This window comes from Ctenopharyngodon idella, chromosome 21 (genome assembly GCF_019924925.1).
Source record: "Ctenopharyngodon idella isolate HZGC_01 chromosome 21, HZGC01, whole genome shotgun sequence".
Taxonomy (NCBI): Eukaryota; Metazoa; Chordata; class Actinopteri; order Cypriniformes; family Xenocyprididae; genus Ctenopharyngodon; species Ctenopharyngodon idella.
This window is the reverse complement of record NC_067240.1, coordinates 19180629-19205187: the sequence shown is the minus strand read 5'-3', so window position 1 is coordinate 19205187 and position 24559 is coordinate 19180629. Positions and strand designations below refer to the sequence as shown.

At 37.3% G+C, this 24559-nt stretch overlaps 1 protein-coding gene and 1 long non-coding RNA gene across 2 annotated transcripts in view; one reads left to right on the top strand and one right to left on the bottom strand.

Moving 5' to 3' along the window:
• Positions 1-24559, top strand: part of LOC127503197 (collagen alpha-1(XXIII) chain) — a 101443-nt gene that overhangs the window by 47793 nt on the left and 29091 nt on the right. The window lies entirely within an intron of this gene.
• On the bottom strand, positions 934-9349 carry LOC127503200 (uncharacterized). Its single transcript, XR_007927041.1, has 3 exons — positions 9175-9349; positions 7280-7368; positions 934-1878 (listed from the first exon to the last, which is right to left on the bottom strand). It is a non-coding gene; the product is annotated as an uncharacterized LOC127503200 (long non-coding RNA).

Here is a 24559-nt window from a genome sequence, read left to right as displayed (position 1 = left end):
TGATAATTTAAACAATGATTTAAAATGTAAAAAGTTAATTTGACAAAATGCACTTTTTAAAAATGTACTTAATTACTCTCTATAAGTAAACACTTAAGTGGCCTGTTATTTCATTAGTATTATTTTTTTTTGCAAGTACAGTTTTTAAAAAATACACTACAAGTGCACATCAATACAATTAAGTGTACTTCTTTTTCACAAGGGTAGATATTAAAGTTGTGTCCCAAATACCACAAAAAAGATTCTGCATCTTTCAATGCATTTGAAAACTTCAACTTCCATTGACTTTTTTTAATAGTTCTGGAAGTCTTACAGTTACGACAGAGTCTATACTTTTTTATAATAAGATTTGAGAAGTTATAATACACTGAAACATTTCTGTTTCTCTTTCTTGTGTGTGTGTGTGTGTGTGTGTGTGTGTGTGTGTGTGTTTATCATGTTTTACTTCTCCCTCGCTCTTCCTCTCTCTGGGGTCAAGGTGAAGTGTGTCTTGTCTCTCCAGGTGTGCACAGATGAAAGATGTTAAGTTTAGAGACCCCTGAAGTTCAGACTGTGGAATGTGTAACATGTTTTTAAACATTTTCAGGTTTCTAAACCAGACCTGTCTGCTAAAGCAAGCTTGATGCAGACAGCTATCATGACTTACATGGTAAGACTGCAGTAGGCCGAATGCATACTCTGCTGACATACAGTCGGATGGTAGGGCTGCAGGCTAAGTGTTCATATGGTTGACCTACTTGTAAAGACTTCATGGATTAAAGCTGGATAAAAGGGATATAAGAGCTGTTTTTGGGTGACATATTTGCACAAGCTGGTGCTGGTTACTCAGTTGTGATACTGTTAGCAGTGTTATATCAGTGTAGGTTGGAATGTATACAGTTCATTGGTACTACGGAACATCTGCACAAAAGTCCCATGGAGTCTTAAGGCCTTACCACTGCGAGCAGAGCAGAAAGATAAACAGAGGCTTTCGCGCAAATGCTTACTTGCTAAGGTGCTGCTTACTGGTCCATGTGAAAAGAACCCATCCCAAAATCTTGATGATATTCTGTTTCCTACACTGTGAAAAATGTCCTGTTAAATTTATAGTAAAAACTGGCAGCCGTGGTTGCCAGAAATTCACTGTAAAATATATGGTGAAAGTGTTGCATATATATCATGATGGTTTTTTCCTTTAGTCAATTTTATGGGTTTTCACATTTAAGGTGGCTCATATTCTTACTTAAAAAAACAAACAAAAAAAAAACATAATTTTACAATAATTTACTGTGAAAGTATGCATCACAAGTATAGCAGGGATGAGGAGAGGTGAGGATCTTTAGCAAACAATCTTTATTCCATGAACATATAAACACAAAGATAATCCAAACCAAGAGCCAATGACAATAATCCAAACATGATGACAAAGGGAACACAGGAGATGCAACAGCGTTACAGCAGATGAAAAGACAATGACCAACAACTACAGACTGGAACACAAGGGTATAAATACACTGAGTAACTAGAAGGATAATGAGGAACAGGTGTGGGACATTAGTAACCATGGAGACTAACAAGGGTAACTACAGAAACAGGAACTAAACACAGGAATAGAAACCAGACAGAGCAAGACACAAGAATATCAAAATAAAAGTCCAAGAACACTAAACACAGGGGAATCATGATAGACTGGAGACTCCGGTGTGGCGGCCATGACGGCTGGAGACTCTGGTGTGGTGGCCGTGAAGGCTGGAGACTCTGGTGTGATGGCCATGATGGCTGGAGTCTCTGGTGTGGTGGCCGTGAAGGCTGGAGACTCTGGTGTGGCGGCCATGATGGCTGGAGACTCCGGTGTGGCAGCCATTACTTATCTCTTGTTGAGTATTTTATAGATTTAAACTGTAAATTATATGGTAATTAATACTTTTTTACAAATTTTAAAAACAATTGTTAAGGTATTTTACTGTTTTTTTATGCAATTAGTCTAATGTTAAACTGTTTATAATTTTTTTCACTGTATATGGTAAGGTAACTTAAAGTTAACAAATTTACAGTTTTTACTGTAGCATTTTTACATACTTTTTTTTTTTTTTTTTACCATCTCTGCCAATGTAAGTCAGTGGTTGCCCTTTTTCCAGGCAAACATCATTACTTATCATGTAGAAAGTAATAGCACGTCTCCTCAAGAAGCCACAGGATTTGAGGATTCATTCATGTCCACAGGATGAGTTATTCTCATTTTTGTAATTTGTTTCCCTAAAGATTTATTGAAGTATTGTGCCTCTTGACCTTCCTCTTGTTCTGTATGAAAGTATCTCCCAGCTTTATGCCTTTAAATTATGCCATTATGCCTCTGGAGTATCTTTCCATAATCAGCCACAGATATGAGCAATTTCACATGGATCATAGCGGCATTCACATAGCTTCACTTGTAGGGATACAGCCACGGCTCTGGAGAGCTTTATCACAGAGAGAAAATTCCCATATGACCTGCGTGGTTGAACTGGCTCAGCATTTCACAGCTATTTTGTAAGCGGAGGAATGGATGCATGTTGTTTTCATTTTGATATTTCCATATTAAAGACTCTCTCTGATGTAGCCCATCAAATGGATCATCAAACACATGTTTTTCATCTTTTAGTCAGTCATTTCAACTGGATTTGAATAGTTCGATTGTCTTAATCCATGCAAATCCCCATGTGACTTGGTAAACTACTTAACTGACCGTATCATTATCAACACAGTAAGCACAAAATGCTGTTCCTCGTTACACCAACGGTGTGGCTCAAACTCCTTACAGAGTTCCTCCATGCTTTGGGGCCCAGTGGACCAAAGTGATGACGGCTCTGTTAGCCAATGGCCAGGTGAAGATAGGCACTTATTATAAACCTGTGTGCTCTCTCACAGAGGGAGTCAACTTGGGCCACCCTCGTGAGGATTGTCAAAATCAGTAGACTCGATGATCAGAGCAGGACTTACACTATTGTGACATACTGTTAATAGGTGTTGTTTTAAAGGAATGTTCAGGGTTACCACAGAAAGTATTTTGACTTGTATCTTTTATGGTGGGCTGCATGATTAAAACATTCAACCTAGACCTCAGCGAGAAGCGCCACTTGACGTCAATTTAAAGATGGTGGCGATTAACAAGCAAAGACCTTAGGTAGGTTAGACGCCATATTGAATTTAACTCGGATGAAAACGAGGCTGTGATGTATAGACTTTACAATCTTTACAATGGCATTTGCTGTATAAAGGTCCTAGATCACGTAATGTTCACAAGTTTTTGACGTAAGTTTATAATATTATATAACAATACCTTATTTTTGCTTTTCAGTGTTTTTTTAATGCAAACTCAAGTATTTCAAATATCACATTAATTTAAAAATGTTAGACAAACCTCCAGCTAGTATTTCAAGTTGTCCGTGTGACAGTGTAATTATACATTTAAGTACTGAGTAATAATAATCCACTTATCCTCTGTCGCAGGAATCATCAACTTGTGAGTAATTCTGCCGTCATTCCATCCAGACTAGATGTTAGTTTGTACAAAGAAGCAAAATGTGTTGGCAGTTGTGCACTTACAATGGAAGTCTATGTGGAAAACGTACAACCATTGTGTAAACACTTTTTTTGCCTTTACAATCTGAGAGAGAAATTATCAGTGCCATGCCACAGAATCTGTTGAGTTTAACTTGTATTAATATTGCTTTAAACAGTAATAGACTGCATTATATTTTATAATAAACACGTCTACACCCAGCACCCAAATTTGAGTGTATGTCTGGACTGTATTAAGTTAAATTTTTGTGCTACAGCATATCTGATTATAATTTGACTTCTGGGAAATCTAATTGGTACTCTTGTGTTATTCTGTTTACACATTTTCTTTCTTTAGGGGCCACTTCCCTTTGCGCACTGATGAGGGTAGAACTTCTGAACTGATTTTTTGACTTGTACTTAAATTAATGCACAGGAAAATCACAGTTTTTTTGGTCATAACCTCTTCTTTCTCACAAAAGGGTTTCTTTGTCAGGTCAATTTTAGAGTAACAAGGAGTAATGAGTTGTATTAATCATTTACAATGGCTATATGTTTCATTTGTAATAACTTCCTGAATATATCATGTTGAAATAGTAATGTTGGAAGCAATTCATTGTGCCACAATAAGTTGCTCCTCTGATCAGCCTTACAGGCTCAATATGGTTAAAGTTAGCAGCAGTTTTGTGGTTAGGATTAAATGTCAGCTTGGCAGGCACAATGTGGGGCACCTTCCAACAATGAGCACATTACACTTTCAACAAACACAGTTTACTTCATAACTGTGACTAATCAATGTTTGTACTCTACGAAAAAGAAGATGTTTGTTTCACTTTTATTCTGGTTGTTGTTTGTCCTCACACTGCCTCTGTTATTTTGGTCTCGGATCTCTTAAGTTTTGCCAGAAAGCAGTGCTTTATTCTGGAGAAGTATTTTGTTTTTCCTGAAAGCTAACTTCAAATGCTTCAAATGTTTTGATTGTCAGAATATCTGTAGTTGAATCACAGATATTGATCAGTTGTGTAATATACTAAATCATTAGGCAGACTATCTTAGTTTCAGCCCTTATCTCAGCTCTTGCATCTCTGGATTTCTGAAAGAATGTCTTCTTGGGTGTGAAAACTACACTTAGAGCACTGACATAAATATCTCAGACTCAAAAGTAAAAAAAAAAAAAAAACCTTAAGTTGAGTCGCTATCAGCCAAACATCTTCACTTCATGAGAATTTTATCTTAACCCTCATGCTGTGAGGGTAAAATAGGGCCTCCTCTGTCAAACTGACCCAAAATGATATAATATATGTCAAATTTTAGTCTTTGACATGCTACAATAAAGGTTTTCTGTTTATTATTGTCACGATCAGTGGCTGTCATGATGCGCTTGACAAAGGATATAATTAACTAACAAACAGTCTTTAATAATACTCTTCAGAAGACACAGGAAAATGAAACCAAAACTGAACATACACATTACTATTATTATTGATATTATTTTTTTTATTTTTTTACCTGATGCTTTGGAGTTTTTCAATGTGCTGATGTTTGGCGAATTGCATGGAAACCAATGGAGGTCATTTGGACCTCTAACATCATTGTAAGCACAACATTTGTACATCCTTTCCATAACACATTTGAAACTTTGTTGAAACTTTGCATGCACATTTATGACCCTATGTTACATGTTCCCTGTTTGTTTAGACTTTTATGTTGTATTTCTAGTTTCCTGTTTCCTTTTGTAGTCCCTTTGTAGTCCTTTTGTTTAATTGGTTCCCGTTGATTGTATCCACAGGTGTGTTTTGTTACTTGGGGTACGTCTCAATCAGCTCCCTAGTTCAGTAGTCAGGGCACTGCCCATTTTAAGGGCTGTCTCTTCCAGTGCTCTGAAACATTAAAAATTCCCACAATGCACTGTAAAAACCAGGGAGCATCGATGCTAACTATGTTCCCTTAACGGAAGTTCTAAAGCACAAAACATAAATCACGTGAGCCAACTCACTACACATAATGACAACTGATAGATATTTTTTTTAAATACAATTTATTATTTAATTATATGTCAGCATAAACATACATCACTAGACAGGTAATGAACATAATCTAGCTAACGTTTATAATTTATTACGGCTGAAATGTTGCACGTATATGTAAAAATACATAATGTACTTTAAATAACATTACAAATAATATAATAAAGATTTCTGCTGTTGTTCATAAATACCAGTTGTGATGTTGTACAATGAAGACGTTATAATGTCGCTGGAAATAGAGTCATCAGTTTCCCTATGTGTCCTTACTGTCCTTACCAGTGCAGTAGGCTACACAATCATGGGGAAGACTGCTGACTTGACAGTTGTCCAAAAGATGACCATTGACACCTTGCACAAGGAGGGCAAGACACAAAAAGTCATTGCAAAAGAGGCTGGCTCTTCACAGAGCTCTGTGTCCAAGCACATTAATAGAGAGGTGAAGGGAAGGAAAAGATGTGGTAGAAAAAAGTGTACAAGCAATAGGGATAACCGCACCCTGGAGAGGATTGTGAAACAAAACCCATTCAAAAATGTGGGGGAGATTCACAAAGAGTGGACTGCAGCTGGAGTCAGTGCTTCAAGAACCACTATGCACAGACGTATGTAAGACATGGGTTTCAGCTGTCGCATTCCTTGTGTCAAGCCACTCTTGAACAACAGACAGCGTCAGAAGCGTCTCGCCTGGGCTAAAGACAAAAAGGACTGGACTGCTGCTGAGTGGTCCAAAGTTATGTTCTCTGATGAAAGTAAATTTTGCATTTCCTTTGGAAATCAGGGTCCCAGAGTCTGGAGGAAGAGAGGAGAGGCACACAATCCACGTTGCTTGAGGATTGTGTAAAGTCCAGTGTAAAGTTTCCACAGTCAGTGATGGTTTGGGGTGCCATGTCATCTGCTGGTGTTGGTCCACTGTGTTTTCTGAGGTCCAAGGTCAACGCAGCCGTATACCAGGAAGTTTTAGAGCACTTCATGCTTCCTGCTGCTAACCAACCTTATGGAGATGCAGATTTCATTTTCCAACAGGACTTGGCAACTGCACACAGTGCCAAAGCTACCAGTACCTGGTTTAAGGACCATGGTATCCCTGTTCTTAATTGGCCAGCAAACTCACCTGACCTTAACCCCATCGAAAATCTGTGGGGTATTGTGAAGAGGAAGATGCGATATGCCAGACCCAACAATGCAGAAGAGCTGAAGGCCACTATCAGAGCAACCTGGGCTCTTATAACACCTGAGCAGTGCCACAGACTGATCGACTCCATGCCACGCCGCATTGCTGCAGTAATTCAGGCAAAAGGAGCCCCAACTAAGTATTGAGTGCTGTACATGCTCATACTTTTCATGTTCATACTTTTCAGTTGGCCAAGATTTCGAAAAATCCTTTCTTTGTATTGGTCTTAAGTAATATTCTAATTTTCTGAGATACTGAATTTGGGATTTTCCTTAGTTGTCAGTTATAATCATCAAAATTAAAAGAAATAAACATTTGAAATATATCAGTCTGTGTGTAATGAATGAATATAATATACAAGTTTCACTTTTTGAATGGAATTAGTGAAATAAATCAACTTTTTGATGACATTCTAATTATATGACCAGCACCTGTATATAGCCCTTGTGTTTACCATGTTGTTTTTCAGGTCTTGTCTTTCTATAGCTGTATCTTGATGCGCTTCTCTTATTACTTTAAAGGGTTAGTTCACCCAAAAATGAAAATTCTGTGATTTATTACTCACCCTCATGCCGTTCCACACCCGTAAGACCTTCATTAATCTTCGGAATGCAAATTGAAATATTTTTGAGAAATCCGATGGCTCCGTGAGGCCTACATAGGGAGCAATGACATTTCCTCTCTCAAGATCCATAAAGGTACTAAAAACATATTTAAATTAGTTCATGTGAGTACAGTGGTTCAATATTAATATTATAAAGCGATGAGAATATTTTTGGTGCACCAAAAAAAACCAAAATAACGACTTATAAAGTGATGCCGGGGAGAGGGGGCGGAAAAATGCTGTCACTGTCTCATTGAGCAATGTAATAACGTTGCACTACATTGTTGTTTATATCTAAATATATAAAACTATGCGCGCGAGAGAGACCCTGTGTGCGAGAGAGCGAGTGAATCAACGGTTTCACTTTCAGTAAATCTCCGAAAAGGACGGGTGACAGTACTGGCTGTTTATGCGAGCAGCCGGTTTCACTACAGTCACTCCAGATACTGTGAACAGCAAAACAGTGCTGCACTGCCTGCACAAACAGCGGAACGCGCAATGTTTTTAGACTAGTTATGGGCAGGTACAACACACTGCAGCATTACATCAGCGTTCGTTCCTCAAGTCTACCGGTTCGTGATGGGCTCTAGTTTGCCTGTACGAGCACAGGCTCCAGAACGCGAACAATTCTGGTGGAAAAGGGATATCAGCATACTGACTTGAAGCTGTTTATTTTGCATTGAAAACTATTTGAACTTTATTAAAACTATTTGCACTGATTTGTTGTGTTGGTTACATTTTGTTAATTTGTGCTTTTTTATTCCTTTGTGCAGTCTTTGAGTCTGTAAAAAAAGTATAAAAATATAAAACTTAAAATATAAAACCAAAGATTTTTTGAGGTAATGTGTAATGTAATCTTGTTAAAACAGATTTTATAAAATTGGTATCGAAAAAGGTATCGTTCAGGAATCGGTATCGAAGTCAAGGTATCGGTATCGGTATCAATATCGAACATTTTTGAATGATACGCAGCCCTAATGGCAAGAATAGAGTAACATGAGGGTGACTAAATGACAAAAATCACAGCCATCCTTTCCTTTTTCCCATGCAATGCAAATACAAAATGTGAAATAATGGTAACATTTGTTGCTAGCACTGCTTGAGACACATATTGCATATACACAATACCAAGCGCCGTGGTCCTCCGATGTTTGTTCTCTTTGCACGTTTCTATCATACCTACCGCAGACACTCGTATACCAAACAGGTGGATGAATCATTTCACATTTGCACGGCTACCACACTGAGCTCTCAGGGTGTATATTTTAGGTTCTGCAATTATACAATTAAAAATAAACCACATGGTAAGATTGATAGCACTAACTGGAGCAATAAGATCCTGTTCACATAACTCGAATGTGTGTACTTTCTGTTTCAGTGTGTGAATTACACATTTTGTTGGTCCATCTGGAGTCCAGAATAACTTCCCTTTAACAGAGGCCTCTTTATAGCAACACTGTTTGCTAAAATATGTTGATGCCACAGCCATCGACAGTCAGTTCAAAGCCTGTTATGTTAAAGTCTTACAAAATCAGGCTGGATTTATCCGCCTCACTCTGATGTCATCGATACACATGGAGCGTCTTGTTTTGATATGCGTGTGAATATTCCCCCCCACCCCCACCCTCTCAGTCAGATGAAGGAGTCGACTTTACAGCCCATCATTTCTCAAGAGACCAACAGTTTGATGCGATCACATGATAGGTGCAAACCCCATTGTCCCCCATCTGGAGCCACGGAGGAATGAAATCAATTATGTGCACACAGACGAAAACATACTTCACAATTACAGGCAGTATTCTCAAGTATGTCTTTGAGGACACAATAGATGGCATTGTTCAGAAAGATAAACATACCTCTAAAACTTCATTATGTGGCTTCATTCATGCTTTGCTGGATGTCAGAGATCCAAATAAATCAGAGGATGGAGAAAACGCTCCGGTTTTTTATGGGGCGTTCAGTATTTGTTGTTGAATTATAAAGCCTGTCATTTCTTAGCGGGGTGTCTGAAGGAGACAGGAAGATCAGATGGCCGTCTTGGAATCTGTGGACAACTCATCCCAGATCTAGTTTGCATATGGTCAGACATATTTTTCCACTGCTGAATTTGTGTTTGTGTGCACGCACACAAGAAAGAGAGTGAGAAAGAGAAGAAAAGAGGTACTAGCAATTCCAAAGCAAACATTGTTGTGGTATAGAGCAAATTTCCTGTGTAGTACTACGGCTTTACAAAAAACATCACACTATTTACTGTATGTCGTCATATTCTCCACAAGATGTGATGGTGCATTTTGATGTGTCTTGGCAGCTTGTGTGATTCTTGATATGGTTCATGTCTCTGCCTCAAAAGACAAAGGCCTCTTCAAAGTACGAAACGTTATGTCAGTAGATTTGTAGATTTTACATCCTATTAATGACTTCAGGTAAAGGGGTCATACATGAGGAATCAAGATAACAGAGTTCAATGTACAACGAAAGCCATACTTTTCAGAACTCCTGAGTGAAAAATGTAAACATTTATTTAAACAGTCTTCTCATTCTGCACATCTGCAACATTCTGACATCAGACAGATGAAGATATCAAGACATAACTGCCCACATCAATTTGCCCCCTTCCATATAAATGGCAAATCATACTCTTTTAGATTTATCTGAGGTTATGTGATATAGAGAAGGTCATTGGGAAAGGGTTATAGCATAAAAATATTATATTATTATATACACCAGTTACTTCAGGTCCTCAAATCTGGAGTGCTGATGTCTCACCACCAGTATCAGCACTGGGACTGTTCAGTGTTTTGTATCACAGACAGGCAGCATTATTTAGGGCCCGAGCACTGATGGTGTGAGCACTCAAAAAAATGAATTGAATTTACTTAAAAAAGAAGTGTCAAGTGGTTCCATGCAACTATATTGAGTAATTTGTACAGATGACAATTTAGTTGTATGAACAAAATAAATTCAAGTAAAGCTTACAAAATTTCTTTGAGTAAATACAAATCATTTGAATGTCATTGTTACATAATATTTATATGTGCAGTTTACTTAATAATGTTATGTTTATTACATAAGGTGAACACATTTATTGACTTAATTTACCTTATTAAATGAACTATTTTCTCTACAAAATACATTCAAACAACTTATTGAACAAACTCAATTGAATTGAGAGCAGAAATTCCATCCTATAAGCATGCATATATGAGTGCTCACAGCCTAAACACAGGCGACACTCTTCTGCATAATGGTAACCACAAAATTCAAAAACATTACGGAAACTCCTCTAAATGTCCAACATAACTGAACACTAAACACTAACATAAACTAACAACATCTTTCCTTTTACTGAAAAACATAAAATAACACTTTAATCCCTAAATTTACTCTCCTAATGCAGTCCCTTGCAAAGCATGCTGGGAACTACAGATCCACTGACCAGTTAGTTATGTCAACATTAATTTGTGCGTTTCACTCAGCAATGTTAAGTTGAATGAACAAACACTTACTAAGTAAAGCTGACAATACTCATTTTTAGTAGAAACAACACAGTTAATTTACATTCATGTAGTTACATAAGTTTTTTAAGTAATGTGAACAAGGGTGGTTTGAGTGAAACTAACAACAGTGAAAGTTCATTTTTTTGAGTGAGGACCCTGTTGTAATTGCTCGGTCAATTCTTCTTCGTCTCCGAAACGAATTGCATTTTTGAGGGCCTAAACATGCTCGAAAACTCATGAAACTTTACACACGCGTCAGAAGTGGTGAAAATTTACGTCTGATATGTGTTTCAGAATTAGGTGTGGCAAAATGACTCGATAGCGGCACCTACAAAATTTCAATTCGTAGGCACATGTAACAGCCCAATACCTACAAAAAAGTCCCTGGGTGCAAAATCTGAAAACCCAACAGGAAGTAAGATATTTTTGTATTTTTTACAGATAAACATCATATTTGGCCAGTCTAATCTAAAGGCCTTTGTGAAGATCTTGAGTTTTCGCTGAAGGGTGTGTCTGTGGCGGCCTGACAAATTCGATGTTTCGCCATGAAACAGGAAGTTGTTGTAACTCGGGCATACAATGTCCGATCTGCCCCAAACTTTACATGTTTTAATAGAGTCCTGGCCTAAAGACATCTACATGCCAATATTTAGTTATAGTCAAAGCGCCACCTGCTGGCAGCAGGAAGTGTTACATATCAAAATGACTTTGCCATATTTCTCCTATATTTACCCGTTCAAATGCATGTCACCCACTGTTCACTGTGTTCATAAGGCCACCGGGTGGCGGTGGCCCCAGTTGCGAGGGCCCTTTCATTGATGCTTGCAGCTTTAATTTAAATTGTAATGCTATTTCACAATATTACTGTTTTTACTGTATTTTTGATCAAATATACTGTATGCAGCTTGGTGCAGAGACTTCTTTGAAAAAATAAAAAAATAAAAAAAAAATCTTACCGACCCCAAACTTTTTTATTTTTTTATTTTTTTTATTTATCTGCCCTGAACTTCTCTTTGAAATATCCTCTTTTTCAGTCCAGTTTGAATCTGGAGTTCAATATCAATCCTAGAATCATTTTTAAGTATACAGATATAAAAATGCCAGGAAAGATGCCAACACCCCATGCCTTTCTTAACCGAGTAACTCATACAGATCAAATTTTTCACTAATACTATAATGATGCACTTCCAAACTTAACTGTGCTCTATGGTGCCAAAAGAAACATGTTGCGGTATATGACCAAGCACAGGAGAAGAGAATCAGAGCACTTCCATTGAAAGTGGCTATTTTGCTGTTGACTAATAGAAGGGTGCTCTCTCATGGCTGAAGTGCCTGAACAAAATGTTCTTAAACCAGCCACTCACAGAGACGAATCACAAACAGTGTCTTATTAAAAACAGAGCAGCAAATGATGTGCCTTTGTTTTAGATTTAAGACAGCAATTTCTTTTATCTTTTTTTAAAGTAAAAATGTCAATATCCTTAAAAAAATATTGAGAATGAAAAATGCATCATTTATTAAAACTTGTTTTCAGATAATATATTTGTGTTATATAATAGAGTTGTCTACAATAAAATTAAATACAGTTAAGTCATAATTAGGTATGCTACAATATAACTCAGGCTGATAATGATAAGTCAATAAATACTTTTCATGTTATGGCTGATAACTAATACATGGGTATTAAAATTCTAAAAAAAAAAATAATCCGAATAAATTAAAAATAAACACTTAATTCAGTCATTTTAAATGCTACTAGTGAATTTAGACATAACAACATTAAAATGTACAGTTTCTAAAATGGATATTAGTTTTCCTTAAGATTATGATTAACTTACAGAAATTATTAATTAGTTTCCTTTATAGCCTTTCGTCCTCATGTCGCTTAATGTCATCTTCATTATAAGATTTATGATGTTGTCATATATAAACGCTCTTTATAGTGGCATAACAATAACAATCTTTCATTCCTAATGGAAGGGGAAGAATTATTGAGCTGTCAGCGGATATTATTCTCAAAGTTATGAGCACTTGGGTTCTTTTGACCCCTTAAGGACAGTGTTCGAGAACACAAAACATATGCGCACATAATATAAGATATTTATGTGTGCATGTTCACTTCCCTGCATGCATCAAATACACAACAAGCCATATACTATGACCTTCTTCTGTGCTGGATATCTACATGTGTCCACTTGAAACAGTCCGCAAAAGAAGGAGTATTTACATTACATGTATTGTCTGGAGTCTCGATATTGTCTAGAACTCTAGGGGTGCTAAAGCAGAAGACCACAGAAACAGGATATGCAGCTTTCATTTTCCTCTGTGGGCCAAAGATCTGTCTTCACCGGCTCATTCTCCACCGTCTCTGCTCTTCTAAACAATGACACCCTCCCTGCTGAGATCTCCTGTGGGCAGCTTTCATATCAGCGTTAGCTGTGTCTGTTCAGCTGGGTGACAGAAATGTCTCAGACTCTGGGGCCATCCAATGGGAGTGCTGTTTACAGCCTGTGAAAACACCAGGTCGCCACATCTGGAGCCATCTGGAACCTCCCAAACTGGAGATCTCCCCCAGTCTGTCTACATATGCACAGCGTCTGTCTTCTCTAGAGGTCAGGAGGATACACGCAGACCTTACAGTTGTTCGCCAACCTTTTTTGTCTTATGTACCCCCACAGCCCTATCAGCTAGCCTTAAGGCTGATTTATACTTCTGCGTCGGACCTACGCTGTAGCCTCTACGCCATAAGCTATGCTTCAGTTTTCGTTTATACTTCTGCTTTGTGGTCCGCAGCGATGTGCAATTACACATGCAGACCACTAGTAGGGAGTGTCCATGGGTATGTTGATGGTGTAAACCACAGTATCAAGGCAAAAGCTGAAGAAGAAGCAGTTTGTTTACAATACATTGGCCCTGTCCCAAATGGCACCCTTCTATGCACTTTCGGTCTTGTGGACTTACAATGGCTGCCACGTGCGCGTGTCCGTTAAGTCCACGAGACCGTAGGGTGTCCCATTTGTCAATTTTAGGCTTCAGAAGGGTGCTTGCGAGCGCCCCCTTTGCGGACGATGTGCGCCCTCGATGCGCACTTTTGCTGAGCCCGCGCTGGTGCGAGCTTTGCAGCAGACTTCTTCCTGACAGTCAAAGCGACGTTACGTCACGAAAGTGCGGACTTATAGGAAGGCCGAGAGTTTAGGGTGCCATTTGGGACAGGGCCATTGTTGGAGAAGCAACATCAGTGATGGCGGCAAATAGACAGCGTTTTTTTTTTTTTACCTGAGGGAGGGGTTCCAGCAGACCAATCACATGGCTTGCAGTCCACGTAAAATTGATGCATTGTTACATTTTTGGAGAGGTGCACGTCAGGCTACGCGTGCTACACGCAGCCTACAAAGTAGCTACGGCGTAGGTTTGACTCAGAAGTATAAATCAGCCTTTAAAGGAGTAGTTCAACCTCAAATTAAAATTCTGTCACCGTTTACTCACCTTCATGTGTTTCACAAAAGAAGATATTCAGTGTTGTTGTTTTTTTGTCCATACAATGAAAACTAATAGTGTCCAATGTTGTTTTGGACCCCAGTGACTCATTGTACGAACAAAAACTGTTGGGTGTATGAAGGTGAGTAAATGATGACAAAATTTTAATTTTTGGAAATAATTTACTCCTTAATCAATGCTAAACCAGATTTCCTATAAAGTTTATCTTTATTGTGACGTCAAGTCCTGTCACAATAAAGATGTAACTTTGCATGAATTAAATAATACAGCCATTAATGAGCACATGTTGGAAATAAAAGCGCTGAATTTAATTCTCTCTCTGTTGTCTATGCTCATCATTAGTCTCGTGAAGTCGTCTGCGTTTTGCTGTTCACTCAGCGGGTTGATGCTCAGGAAATGCTCCAAAATGGCCACCACATGTAACTTTTAACAAGATTTACTTGTTTAAAACACCGTAATTATAGAAACATATCGGTTATCGGGCACGTAAACACATGAATTATCGGTATCAATATCGGTTCTAAAAAAAATCAATATCGGTCGATCACTACCCATGACAGAACGACTGACCAGCAACAACTGAGGCACAGAGGTTTAAATAGACAGGTTAACAAGGGACTGACGAGGGACAGGTGTAGGTCATTTAATGTAATGGATACTAATGAGGGTAACTATGGTGACAAACAAGGTACAAGGCAAAACAGGCACCAAACACAGGAAGTGAACACTGAAACAATAGGAACTAAGAAAAACTTCAACATAAAAGTCCCACAGAACACAAGACACAGAAACGGATGTGACAAATCTATGTATTAATGAAATAAAAAGTTCTGTCATGAAACTTTAGATGGCGCAGGCCCATAGGTCCTTAATTCAATCTGCTTGCAATCACATCAATCTTTATAGGGCACAGCTGATTGGTTCCTGCTATATCAGTAGCCAATGAGCTCGCTGCTCAACGCTTTCAGAAAGCCTCCACCTTCCCCAGCTCCACCTGTATAGATCTGCTACGGGTAATTCATGTATGCTATATTGTACAGCAGCAGCATTTCTTACCTGTCTTATGTGTATTGGCAACAGCAGCGTAAAAGATCTATTCCATCAAGACCAAACATATCAATATTGTCATATGCATTACCATGCCAAACACTCAGAGAGTTGTCATGACAGAAATACAATTAAGTCATAATAAAGGATGCAACAATAAAAATTCTGCTGGTAAAGACGATAATAGTTTGAAAGATTAACTTACTGGCTGATAACCATTATATTGGTTAACAAAGCAAATTCAAAATATCAGTAAGTACCTGCTAGAACCCCTGGTTGGCACTCACTAGTTTAGATGAGGTGAGGCCTGCTGTCATCCCCTCTCTCTTTCTCTTTATGCCTCGAGCTCAGGGTTACAGGAAAGTCTTTCGGACGGTGGCCAGCATAATGAACAGAGGGAATGTTTTCACAACTGGTGTGCATTTACGCTCACTAGAGGCTTTCTTATATACAACAGCATTATTTTCAGAATAACAAGCTGCCTCTAAGGAACTCACGAACCACATTAATAAATACAAACACTGTCCCTGCATTTCCTCAGCTCCGCCATTAAAGTTGGTTTTCAGAAAGAATGCAGCCTTTACAGAGTACCGGAAAAGATTGGTAAGATAAAAGCTATATGATATCTTGTTCAATGTCTTTACTGTGTCATGCTGCAGGGGTCTGAATTGTTAAGAAAAAGCAGAGAACTATGGGAGATTTACAGGGCAGTCAAAGAAAAAGGGGTCCTTATGTTAATGAATAGATAAATCAGGTGGGAGTCTGGGGTACCAGCATACAGTTGCCACTGGTATCAGAGACTAACCATCTTTATGTGCTGACTGCTTTTGGCCTCTTGAAGAATTGCATCTCATTCTTAAAGGGATAGTTCACCCGAAAATAAAAATTCTGTCATCATTTACTCTTACCCTCTTTCCAAACACATATGCTACTATTTGTCCTAAGTAGAAATCTGCTCTCATAATGAAACTTTAAAGTTTCATTCTTCTTTTCTTTAGTGTAAGACATCTGTATTTTTGTTTTATTCCTGTAGCACAGTTACATACATGCATTTAGCAGACTCTTTTATCCAAAATGACCTTAATTGCATTTAAGGTGTACACTTTATCAGTTCATATGTTCCCTAGGACTCAAACCCATGACCGTGGTGTTGCTATTGTCATGCTCTACTATTTGAAATAATGCTGCATTGTTAAAGGGTTAGTTCACCCAAAAATGAAAATAATGTCATTACCCTCATGCCGTTAAACACCCGTAAGACCGTTCATCTTCAGAACACAAATTAAGATATTTTTGATTAAATCCGATGACTCAGTGAGGCCTGCATAGCCAACAATGACATTTCCTCTCTCAAGATCCATTAATGTACTAAAAACATATTTAAATCAGTTCACGTGAGTACAGTGGTTAATTATTAATATTATAAAGCGACGAGAATATTTTTGGTGCGCCAAAAAAAACAAAATAACGACTTATATAGTGATGGCCGATTTCAAAACACTGCTTCATTAAGCTTCGGTGCGTTATGAATCAGTTTGTCGAATCATGATTCGGATCGTGTGTCAAACCGCCAAACTGCTGAAATCACGTGACTTTGGCGCTCCGAACCGCTGATTCGACACACTGATTCATAACGCTCCGAAGCTTCATGAAGCAGTGTTTTGAAATCGGCCATCACTATATAAGTCGTTATTTTGTATATATTCTGTGGAACATCATGAGGGTGAGTAATAAATGACATTATTTTCATTTTTGGGTGAATTAAGAATTGCACTGCATGGCAGTGTTAAAGTCATGGATTGGATTCTCAGGGAATGCACGATAAACTGATAAAATGTATCCTTTGATAAAAAGATAAAAGATTCTGCCAAATGCATAAATGTTAAAGGTGTGTTAACATTCATCTGTTCACTCATTAATGAACTCATTAGTGATGGGAGAGGCCAGAGATAAATATTTTCACTCCATATATAAACTCAATGGATTTTCCTCCCGTATGTGTGTCTGTATAAATTTATGAGAACATTTGGCCAAGCTCAGGTCATTCATCATAGGTGTGCTTTTCATGATATCAAGCTCAACAAAAGTTTGTGTTCTCCTTTGCCAAAGAGGTGTCGTTCGTAATTTATTTAAGACTATGATCCTCTGTCTCACTAAAGGAAAAGCGGAGAAAAAGATCAGTCTATTCACCTCCACCTCCATCTCTCTCATTTTATTAGACAACTTGTTTTGATGCCTTCAGCTGCCTTCAGCTTCAGCCAAAAAAGATTTGGAGCTTCATTAATGAACTTAATTTGATGCATAATGACTTATCAAACTTATAAGACCTTCCAGTAAATGTGACCATAATAAACAGAAAATTAGCTTATTCCCTAATTGTATACCCTACAGCTGTATTTATAGACCTACACGTCTGCTAACATGCACATGCCCTAATAAATATGCCTTTGATTTAAACAATATCAAAGGATAATAACGCTGGGATATTAAATACAATTTTCCGAAAGAACCAGGTCATGCTTTTCTCAGAAGTCTAATAATTACCTCCTTTGGTTTGAATCTAAATAACCAAATTAAATCTGTTTCCAATGCAATGTATTTGATTACATTTGTACATCAGTTCACCTGTTGATCTCAGCCTTGTTTTCTCTCATGAATTATTATGTGTGAGTTTCATAATAGAGTTTTCACCCCATCAAAGCTTTATGGTCACTAAATCAAGAGCATTTACTGTAAACCTAGAAACGCTCATAACTTCCTGCTCAACCTTTGCAGGAGCTCTTTGAAGTGAAACACCGGGGTGTCAAAATCAAATCCTGTTGCTCATCAGCTCAAATGAGCAGTTTATTCCAATCCAATGCCATAAAGCTTCATTTGAATCCAGCCTCGGTCCAAATCAGTTATTAAAGCCAAACATAATGTATTCTGTAATACAGATACCACTGTGGTGTTTTGGCAACATATTATAAATAGACTTTGTGCCAGGAACCGGCACATTTAAGTGCATGCCTTATGCATTACTATGTATTTTGACACTCAGGTTACATTATTAGTAAAGTAAGACCATACTTGTAAATAATGAAGCAGATTTTGTGGTATGATCATGTCTGTGGGTCATTATTTTATATTAAACTTAATATTCTGTGTGCGAGTTTAGCAAAGCAAACATCTTCTCATACAGAATAAGTTGGGTTGTGTGTTCCAGTCTGTCATTAGAATTTACTAGCCAAGCGTGACTCAAAAGATCAGGTTGTAAAGCTGTTTGCCGCTCACCTCTCGGGGCCATACGCTAACGATTATGATAAGATTATAGCGGCCCGGATTCCTTGCAACCTCATCGGTTATTTGAAACAACGTGCAATACAGTGTGCTGTTATTCAAAGCCATTCAAGGGAGAGAACAGCAGTGTGTTTTTCTGTATTTGGATATTCTGCCCATCAATCTCTCATTTCTGAGTTTAAATTAGACAGCTATTGTTAGAGACAGCTGCGAAGGATGAGGCAGCCATTTCAGTTGACATGCTTCCAGTTTTTCTATGATAAACTGCTTCAGTAGGAATAATGCGTTTTTTTGAAGGCAAATTTATTTGAAGTTTTGTTTTCATGTGCCTTACATGAGTTGGAAGACTGTAGACTATGTGTACTAGCATGCAATTTTCACAAGGCAAGCTATAAAATGGGCAAAAATAAATAAATAAATAAATAAATACCATAGATTTACACTGAAGGTCTATGGTATTTTTGGTCTCTTTTGACACTCTAAACACTCTAGTGACCCTAGTGAAAAATAAATAAACTAAAATGTATTTGAAATAAATTTATTTCATACTAAGTATACCACAAATACATTTACATATTATGTACGTAATATGTAATAAAAAATACCTTGCAATTGTACTTTTGGTATACTAAACTGGTATACTTAAAGTCTGCTAAAGTGGAACAACTAATTTTGTACTTAATGCTGTTTAATTGTGCAGAAGTAGTGTTGAGGTCCAACTAAAGATATACATAAATATATTTGATTGTGCTAAAGTGGAACTATTGCAAGTATACTGTAGGTACACTTTAAATATCTTGCATTCAAAGACTTATTCAAAGATCATACTGTCCTTATCGATAGTGACATTAAAACACATTTTAGGCTTAATATTAAGAAATGTGCATTGTGTACTCAAAATAGTTTAATTATAATTTTTATATCAGTAAGTCTCAAGCGATATACCAGTAAATATGTGCTGTACCTAGTATGAAATAAATGTATTTTAAATGTATTACTTTTTTTACTAGGGAAGACCTTAACAACTGCATAACAACATCCTGAATCAACGGCTGTGATTTTTTCACAGGCAAGAGCAACTGACATTTTTTATCATAACATGCAAAAATCTAGTTTGAACGTAATTGTGCTTGATTAGATTTGCTCAGAGTTGTTTAGAAGCATCAGTTCATCTGTTCTGCGGTTTGTTTTTCATATGTTTTTAAAGGAGTTTAGGAAAGACTGCACACTATAATCACTTGACTGATTCATTGTTTCAGCTCTTTAACCACGTGTAACTGCAGCTGAATAGCTTATATGGATCATATTAAATAAAAATCAGGACCATGTCTGTTTTGTTATACTGGTTTTTCCCTAGGACGTGTTCCATGCAAAACGTATGAGCATTTGATATCCATTTATAACGTCCATAAATAACAGTCTAGGCAGAGACTTGATTTATTGTCTTTTATCTATCTTGAGAGATGTAGACAGTAGCAGGAAGAGAGGGCTGTGGAGACAGATATCTGCACCAAAGTTCTTCCAACAAGAGAGATACAGCAGATCACTGGGTTACTGGGGTTTAACATGGGGTTGAAGGCTTGAAGTTCAGTTCAGAAATGCATCATAAAAACCTTAGCTAACAAATACCAATGCACCACACCACAGTATTTTTTCCCATAACATACTGAGATAAGGCCATTATAAGTGTAAACATAATGACATACTGATAAAGACTGTATGATTGAATAATCAAACAAATTATTTTTTTTATAGAACACTATTTTTAAAGGGGAAAATGTTGGGTTTGAACTCAAAGACAAATGCAGCATTTTCTCTTAATAAAAAATTAGACATTGAATGCACGATATTTTAAGATGAATAAAAAGTAAAAAGTAGTGGTGATGCACATTGGTTGATAATCCAATGAAAAACATTACAAATAAAAAAGTTTAATAAAACAATAAAATATTTGTTTTAAAATTAAATGCTTTTGCTTGCGAAATAATGTGAATACATTCAGTATCCTGTAAATTATATCAGTAATAAATCATGGGGACACAGTTAGCAACAAATGACAATGATTCCTGATTTCTATGTTGGTTGTCCAAAAAAAAATAAAAAAACGACATAGTTAAATCGCATCTTGAATATTTCCAATTCACAGCCAAATCATGCTAACTATTTCATAAGCTTTTAAAGACATCATAATAGTCATAGGTGGAGAGATACACCCTAGATATTCCATAGGCAGATCTTATGAAAGGGATATATATTATTTCTGGTAGGTAGATGCTTTGAACATCTGCCATTGCTGTTGTATAAATCTTAAGTCTTCTGTTCTTTGCAGATAGGCCTAACGGGTAATTTAGTCATGGTTTTCATCCCAGTCTTTGATCTTTGTTTAACTTTATTTTTTGAGAAATATGCTTTTGAATCAGTTGCGGTAATCTTTATTCATAGTAGGCCAAGAATAGCATGTTTGGAAAAGCATACTATACTATTCTCACAAATGCTTCAATATATAGTTGGTATACTGTTCAAAGTATGTACATTTTCCGTAACTGTTTTTTTGTTTGTTTTTACAAGCGTAACCACGAAAAATAGTTTAATATTAATTTTAAGTGTTAAAAGCACATCTATGGTTCAAGGAGAGAATGAACACATTATGTTGTGGCGACTGAGACTGTTGGTTGGTGTTGGCGGCAGGGTCTGCAGCGGAGCCTTGATATCCTAAGATGTGGATCAGCCGTCTTCATCTCAGTCTGGTCTGAATTTGATCTCGGGTGGGTGGGTGAGTAACGAGGGGGCAATTAACGGCTTCTCTTCCCTCTTTTCACACCCTTTCTGCCAAATGAGCCTGTTCTCTGGTGTTAAAAATTAAGGTCTTAACATATAACACCTGTTCAATTAATGCCCAAGGAATTCAGAATAAAAGACCCCATTAATTACACACTCTTAGGCCGCTCCTAATACAACACCGATGGAGGGCCGGAGCCCTTATCCAAGCACCTGACAATACTTTGCAATCAAAGTGTTAAGGAATTAATTAACGTTAAGTCTTTTTGAAAGCTAGGTGTAAATGTTATCAAGGGCTGGTTCCTTTTTAAATACATTCATGTTGGTCTAAAAGCATTCGCAAAGGAAAGGAAAGGAAATGTCTTCCATGAACGTGCCGGATTTCATTAACTTGCTGCTTTTAAAATTTCTAGTTGTCGCTGAAGGATATGTGAATGACCCAGTTGCTCTGTGTGTGTGTGATGAGATCCACAGTCACATTAAATTATCCATTAACATTAACATTAAAGATCCAATTCAGGTTCATTGTTATTTCACTTAATGAAACTATTTCTGATTATGTGTGTTAGGTGGTCATTTTTAGTGATTCTTTCTGTTTTACTTATTCATTTAGAAATGAAACAAATTGGCTGTGTCCGAAAGCTGAAAAACAGGCAAAGATTATCATAGGCACCAAAGGATACAAAGGATGCCTTCATGGATGCCTTCAAAAATCAGATGAGGGTATAAGCTATATGAATATGTAAGCTATAGTTGACCATGACCATATGTTTACTGATCAGGCTTAATTGTTTATTTTGAGATGTTTAAAGGGGATCAATAATGCCCCTTTTACAAGATGTAATATAAGTCTCTGGTGTCCGTAGAATGTGTCTGTGAATTTTCAGCTCAAAATACCCCACAGATCATTTATTATAGCTTATGAAATTTGCCCCTATTTGGGTGTGAGCAAAAACACAGCGTTTTTGTGTGTCCCTTTAAATCCAAATGAGTTGCTGCTCCCGGCCCCCTTTCCGAAAGAGGGCGGAGCTTTAACAGCTTGCGCTTCGGTTGCTCAACAACAACAAAGCTGGAGATTCTCACGCAGCCAAAATGACGAGTGTCAGTAACAGTGTTCAGCCTTACAACTGGAGTCAGACACTGATGGAGAGACTCAGGAAGAAGTTACAACTTTTAGAACACATCTGGACGTTTCTGAATGGTTAGTGGATAAATTTATGTAGTTGCTGTGGAGTTGATTCAACTCATCGACTAGTATGTGTCGTCATGTTAATCTTTTGTGCAAATCCAGCGTTGAATTGACCCTCGTTTGTGAAGCAGTCCGGCGTTAAATGACGGCATGGCAACAACACTCTACTACAACAACTCTTCCTCTTCTCTAAAGCAGCCCAACATGGCCTCACACCCTTTGTTGCGTGTTCTCGGGGGCAGGGTTTATATACATTTGGGGGTTTGTGATGTCACCAACCCGGGAAGAAGCTCATTGTAGTCCCTACCAGCCATTTGTTGTAGTCCTTAAAAAGCAATATCTCCCTTTGCATTAAACTTGGGCATCGTAACTTTGCAGATGTTGTTTATGCTCAAGCAGCAACATTACACACTAACTAAAGTTAAAAAAGTGAAATCATAATCAAGGACACCTTTAAATTCTTACTTTGTTTTGCAAACCAGCATGTTTTGGTTAATGCAGTTTGTGAGTTTTAATGTAAACTTGTTGATAGGCATTATGGCGGTTTCAATTAGGAGAACAGGAAGTGAATTCTACCTCCAAGCATATTTGGCAAGGGTAATTTCAACAGTTAAAGATGCATAAGCTAAAAAGTGCCTGACCCAGAGTTTCCCTGTGATAAATCTCCCACGCCCAGCTCATACCCTGTGGAGGGGAGTTGATGTTTATGCGAGCCATTATAAGGGTGTTGGTATAGATTACTACAGATCGTAGAGCAGAGTGTGCAAAATGTCTTCCATATGATATCCACATATTCTAAACCAGACATTATGTCTGTCAATCATTCAGCTCATGAAAATTTTCACACGAACCATAATTTCCATTTTTGTGTGAGCCCCTCAAATGATAAGTAGCACCAGTTTGCATGATATGATGACGAATATCTTACTCAACATGGTTGCAAACCTTCAGACTTTAATAAATTAATACAATCAAGTTTTATGCAAGTTATAAATGTTCTAAATGAATCTCATATGCCTCAACTTTTAACACAGGGCCTGTTGCAAAAGTTTCCTTGGAGTTTGGGGTAGAAGTACATCTCTTTCTGACAAATAAAAGCTTGAGTGCATTAGAATAATTTAATTTTAGTAAAGGAACAATGTGTACAGTATCGTCTAGGGGACAACATGTTTATTGCACCCAGTTGTTTGGCAAATCGATAAATGCCGAACTTCACTTAACACTAACTTGATCAATTTGATGTACAACATGCCAGTGGAGAAAATGAAACCAGAAGGACTCAGAAGAGCCCTGCCCATGTAAATGAGACACAGCACATCTATGAGAAGGCCATAACTAAGACACACACACAGCTGGATAATTGATACAGGTGACTTTTGGTCCACTATGGTTCATCTTGAGGTGTACTGCTTGAGGTGTACTCATTCTTTAGTTTTTTTACTACTTACATTAGTATAAATGTGTTAGCTTTAAAGCTAGTTTACACCTAGGATAAACGTTGACATTTTGTTGTTGTTGTTGTTGTTTTGTAATTTAACTAAAATTTAACCAAAAATATGGAATCAACGCTGATTTTTTTAAAATTTAGGAAATCATGGTTCACAGCTGTGTCCTGCCCAAGCTTACTGTTTCAATAGGAAATACATCAACATAGGACAGAAAACTTTACTTGTCAAATAATTTTATTTATTTATTTATTTATTTATCTCAAGTGTATTCCCTACAGTTGATCCCCACAGAATATTCACTTTATGACTATATTCACTTAAGAATTTATAATGAAACTAACCTACACAATATTAATTAGAACTACAAATATAATACACTATACCTTTCATGCTGTTGCTTCCTTAAAAGGAGCATTAGGAGGGCTCCAGCTTCTGATTATTAAAAATGTTTTTATTAAATGATCTCATTAATCAAAGCAAATTATCTAGCTAATCATTGTGTTCT